Source organism: Phoca vitulina, unplaced genomic scaffold (genome assembly GCF_004348235.1).
Source record: "Phoca vitulina isolate PV1807 unplaced genomic scaffold, GSC_HSeal_1.0 scaffold45, whole genome shotgun sequence".
In the NCBI taxonomy this organism is placed as follows: Eukaryota; Metazoa; Chordata; class Mammalia; order Carnivora; family Phocidae; genus Phoca; species Phoca vitulina.
The window spans coordinates 1,327,274-1,333,273 of NW_022589748.1; positions in this window are offsets into that span (position 1 = coordinate 1,327,274).

The window sequence follows — 6,000 nt, forward strand, 5'->3', positions numbered from 1 at the left end:
GACCTGTGAGGTCCCTAGCAGCTCTGCAAACCCTTCTGTAGGACTGGCACATTCCAGAAACCTCCACCAAACCCTGAGGCTTGAACTTCGAGGATTCTGCTGGCGTTGGGGGATAGAACCTCTCCCCCTGTCCCCACAGCACTGTCCTCTCTCTTTACAAGGTTCCTGACACCGCACGACCCCAGTGATACCGGGCACCAGTGGATGCTCTAGAACGCCAACCGTCAGGCCTGGTCCCCGCCCGAGTGGAGCTGTCCTGCCCTCACCCGGGGCAGAGCTCCTGGCCTTCTCAGGTCCTGGCTCACAGAGGACAGGCTGACGCTGGTACAGCCCTCGGGGTAAATGACCAGGGCTGCCCCTGGTGGCCATGCCTAGCCTGGGGCCTCTGGCTCTCCCAGCATTGCTCTGAAAGCCTCCAAGGGTCACCACCTGAGCCCACCTGAAACGCATCCACAGCAAAATGGGAGGCTCTGATCACAGGTGTCAGGGCCCGCACCCAAAGGATGCTCCCTGATTTGGTTTGAAGTCTTTTTCTTTTTTTTTAAGATTTTATTTATTTATTTGAGAGAGAAAGAGAGAGAGAGAGAGAGAGAGAGAGAGAGAAAACGAGCAGGGGGGGAGGGGCAGAGGGAGAGAGAGAAGGGAACTGCCCGCGGAGAAGGGAGCCCGGCGCGGGGCTCGATCCCAGGGCCCGGGATCATGACCTGAGCCGAAGGCAGACGCTTAACAACTGAGCCGCCCAGGCGCCCCTGAAGTCTTTTTCTGCAGGGGACCACTCTGGGAGAGAGCCTTGTCTGAGCTGCTGAGGACTCTGGGGCGTGGGGTGATGGCTGCCAAGAGGCCCCCCTTCAACCAGAGCTTGCCTGCGCGTCCCAGAACAGCAGAAGGAACCCCGGAATCTCGAGTCCCAGCTCTGACATGGTTCCTAGCTTCTTGTGTGCTGCTGAGGGGCCCACACCCCCTCTGGCCTCCCATGGGGACACTACAGGGACTGGGCTCTGTTGCCCAACGGTTTCTGCCGAACACTGCTCCCTCCCCAGGATTCATGGCTGGCATGGCTGCATCCTCACTAAGATTTTTCCTCCAAGGAGTCAGCTGCAGCCTGTCCATACCCCTGCCGCCCCCACTTACTAACCTGCAATTGTGAACGCTCCTGGGCTCTGTCCGGGTCTGGCCCCCTATGGGGTGCTGGGAATGCAGCAGCCCCTAGCCTGGCAGTGGGCAGCCCATCTTGATCTATCCCTAGGGAGAGACGTGGCCTCATCAAGGGCCAGGTAACCAGGAAAGGCCGTGGCTCAGCGGCCAGCACCACTACTCAGCCGCGTGCCCTGGGTAGGGGTGGAGGATGCCCCCACACCTGCCCCATCCTGCCCACCCCCCCGGGCCCAGTCCCATCGATAGGTCAGGCCACAGGATGGAGCAGTCCAGTCCCTGCCTTCTAGAGCGTGGAAAGCAAGGAGAGCAGTGAGGGCAGCAGGGGACCCCAGGGAGGAGCACCCGGCCCACCTGGAGGGAGGAGAGTCCTCTCAAGGACGGGACACAGCTGAGGCAGCTGAAAGGCTGAGTGAGAGTTAGCCAGGCAGAGGAGGGGGCCGCACGTGCAAAGGCCCATCCGTGTGTGAGAAGGGAAGTGTGAGAAGCACAGGGAAGTTTCCAGAAAGGGGCTGGGGGCAGATGGGGGAGGAGGGAAGACAAGATCAGATTAGGAAAGGTGAAGATTTGTCCTGATGGTAGTGGGCTGCCACGGAAGTTTCCAGCAGGGGAAAGACACAGCTGGACACTTATATGGAGGGAGCCCTCCAGCTGAAGGGCATGAGGCCTGAATGGTGGCAACGGAGGGGGGGACAGTTGCCAGGAGCTGGGGGGTGGGTGGGCAGACCTGGTTCTTCCCTGACCCCCCCCCCCCCCCCGACTGCTCTGCCACTGGTTGAGGCGGGCAGGCAGGGCACGAGGAAAGACACCCGGACTGCGGCTCTGGCGGATCTCATACCTGGGTCGTCAGGGAGAAGGAGGGGGCGGCGGGTGCTTAAGGCTGGAGGCCCCCGCCACGCCACCAGCGCGCAGGCTCCCCGGGGCCTCCCCAGAGGTAGGACTCCCCCTCCTTCTTGGTAAATGAGCCCGGGCTGAGGTCTCGTCCCCCCCAGGCTGGATACGGATAGCTGATAAGGAAGGAGGACACTAGGGGCCTAAGGCTGGAAGCCCCGGAGAGCCCAGGAGCCTGGCTTTACTGCCTCTCGGTGGCCGAAGCTCCTGCTGGACCAACGGTGTGATCTCTGCTTTGTGTCACGTGAGCGCTGTGTTCCCGAACATGACTGTCCTGTCCCCGGCCTCCACTGTGCGGGGACCTTGATGAGGCCCCTCCAGGTTCTCAGGAGGTAACAGAACCACTGTCCACTTTCTCACCCTGCCGCCTACATGCCCCTCTGCCCCCACCATTCTGGCAGGCCCGGCTCGGCACACGTGGGGCGCCCAGGGCCTTGGCCTGCATTTTCCTTCTGTATGGTGGTTTATAAAGGGAGAGGTTTTCTCGAAGAGTCAAAACCAAAAGGTGCATCTTAATTAGGGAAGACGTGCAGGGAGGCCAGGCTGAGCCCTGCTGGGCACCAGCCCTCCACTTTGTGGGAACAAATGCTTTTAATGCAGCCCCGTTGCCATGGTGATCACGGCATCTCGGCTTACTGAGGTGGCATTGCAAATCTGCGGAGGAAGAACGGATTATTCAGTAATGATGCTGGGACATTTGCTGAGCTATTCAGAAAGAAATAAAATTAGCTCCTTCCTTCACACCATACTCCGATATGAATTCCAGAGGATTCAAAGAATTAAAATAAAAAAGGAAATCATTAAAAACTCGAAGAAACGAGAGCCAAACATTTGATCTCTGGGTGAGTAAAGTCCTTCTAAACATAAAAGCAGTGGGGAAAAAAACAAAGCGTAAGATAAAATTTAATACATAAAAATCTAAATATCTTTATGTTTTTAAAAAGCCACTTAATTAAACTTACTGGGGAACTATAAACAAGGATAACAGTTGCAACAAATATGACAGAGGGTTAACACCTCTAATATATAAAAAGCAATAACAAATCAATAAAATGAACATTCCAGTAGAAAAATATTCAATGAGAAATGTACAAAAGAAAACACAAATATGACATATTTTTAAAATATTGAGCTCCATTAGTAATCAAAGAAATGCTCATTAAAACACCAACAAGACTCTCCCCATCAGGTTATCAAAAATTGTTTAAAATAGTAATAATCTTATTGAGTAGAGTGAAATTGAGCTTTTTAAACAATGAGGGTACAAATTGGTATAAAATTTCTAGGGAAAAACTGGCTTTATGCTACAGAGCTTTAAAAATGTTCATACCATTAACCTGGAACCCCCACTTCTTTTTTTTTTTTTAAGATTTTATTTATTTGACAGAGAGACACAGCGAGAGAGGGAACACAAGCAGGGGGAGTGGGAGAGGGAGAAGCAGGCTTCCCGCTGAGCAGGGAGCCCGATGCGGGACTCGACCCCAGGACCCTGGGATCATGACCTGAGCTGAAGGCAGACACTTAATGACTGAGCCACCCAGGTGCCCCTGGAACCCCCACTTCTAACATGTTTTAAGGAGATGGTCAAGATTGAAGCTAAAATATGAATACAGTAATATTTATTGTAAGTACTTAACATAAATTTGTAATTCACTCAAACTCTAGGGTATGGACACCCCCCCCCACCGTGTGCTCACTCTCTCTCTCTCAAAATAAATAAATCTTTTAAAATAAATAAATACATAATTAAAAAATAAACACTCCCCATACTGTTGCAAGCCTTTGGTTAATTTCCAAAATCATGAAAAAGTTGATTCTGACAACTTTTTCCAGTATGTTCACTGCTTTTACAAAGGAGGATATTTTTGGAAGTCCTTACTCTGTCATTCTGGAAGTGCTTCGTCCCACCTGTTTGTGTACAGAAAATTTTATTGGAACACAGCCATGCCCATTCATTTATATATTGTCTATAGCTGCTTTCACACTACAATTGAAGAGCTGAGTAGTTGCAACAGAAACCATATGGTCTGCAAAGTCTAAAATAAGAACTGTCTGGCCTTTACAGAAAAAGTTTGCCAACCTCTACAGTAAGGCAAGAACGTGATATAGAGATTGGAGGAAGTAAATTGCCATTATTCACAGATGACATTATTTTGCATTTGGAAGTTTTTAAAATTTGGAAGCAACCTGTTAGAATTAATGAGTGCTTAGCAAGATCGCTCTACAGAACCCAACTGTCGGACTTCTGGATCCCACGAAGATGGTGGAAGCACATTCCATCCTGCCTCTCCCACTGATTACAACTAAAACGCCTGGACAGAATACATAGATCAACTATCTGAGGACTCTGAAAAGTAAATGAGAAAGTGGATTGGCGAGGGAAATCAAAGATTGAAATAACTGTGAGTTCCCTGGTTGGTTGGTTGGTTTTTCTCCACATTTCCCCATTAAACTCTAGCACAGCTCAAATCCTGGAACTGTGAAAAGGGTGGAAAGAGAAGAAGCTCTAAGAAACAAAACAAAACAAAACAAAAAAATCCTGTCTTTCTAACCAAGAGAATCAAGAATGGGGTATTTTGCGGGACAGAGAACATGGCAGGAAAGCCCAATTTCTTTTTTTTTTCTTCCACTTTTAACTGTCCCTGTCCTGAGGCTTCAACCTCCATTCATGATGGCATCCACCATCCCATAGGCACCTAAAACATTTCTCTCTGGTCAGAGAGTGGCTTCTGTCATTCAAAGAGGGTGAGGAACCCCCATATTCTTCTCTTTTTTCTGTTGCCCCTTCTCGCTCAGCTGGACCCATTTGTAGGGAGTGCCCAATAGCACAGAGAGACTAAGACCCTGGCTTTCTAGTGAGAGAAGCAGGAAAGGGGGTCTTGGAGATTTGGACAGTGTGGGGCGGGAAGTCATGGAGAGGATGGAGCTGGGGAAAAAGGATTCTTTAAATGTGTGCACAAAGTCCCAAGGCTTAAGTTGTGCGTGTGTGGAACTAACCTGAAACAGCCTAGCAAACGCTTTGAGAACGGAGATCAGAAAACTTCCTCTGTAAAGGGCCAGATAGTAAATATTTTAGGCTTTGTGGGTAACATATGCTCTCTGTCACATATTCCATCTTTCCTTCCTTCCTTCTTTGCTCCCTCCTCTCTCTCTCTCTCTCTCATACAAATATAAAAACCAGTTTTATCTCATAGGCCATTACAAAAACAATCCACAGGCTGGATTGGACTTGTGGACTGTAGTTTGCCAGCCTGTAGTGTAGACCGCTACCAAGATCCCAAACTGGCCTCTGGGTAGTGCACACATGGGATAGATCAAATAGCATTGCAAAGGTTTTTAAAATGGAACTTGCTTTAGAATCGTAGCTCAAAAGAGGCAGATCACAACCTGGGGTCTGAAACTAGCCACAATGATGTCCTTCTTTAAAAAAAAAAAATCAACTTTTATCAGATTTTAATAGGACCAAGGGTTTTATAATACTCAGAATTCCAGGATAAAAATCCAAAGTTACTCAACATACAAAGAACCAGGAAATTTTCAATACTTCTTAAGGGAAATGATAATCAATGGATGCTGTCTAATGCAGGGTTCTCCAGGGGAAAAGAGGCAGTAGGATATAGAGATAGAGGTCAGATACAGACATATAGATAAGTATAGATAGAGACGAAGAGGAGATTTATTATAGGAATTGGCTCATGCAGCCATGAAGACCCAGAAGTCCCACAGTTTGCCATCTGCAAGCTGGAGACCCAGGAAGGCTGCTGCTATAATTCAGTCCAATGATCAATTGAGATGATCATGTGTTTCATTTTGCTAACGTGACATATTATACAGGTTGATTTTGCTATGTTGAAACATCTTTGCATCCCAGGAATAAATCCCCCTTGGTCATGGCTTATAATTCTTTTAACGGGCTGCTACATTTGGTTGGCTAGTGTTTTGATGAAGACTTTTGCA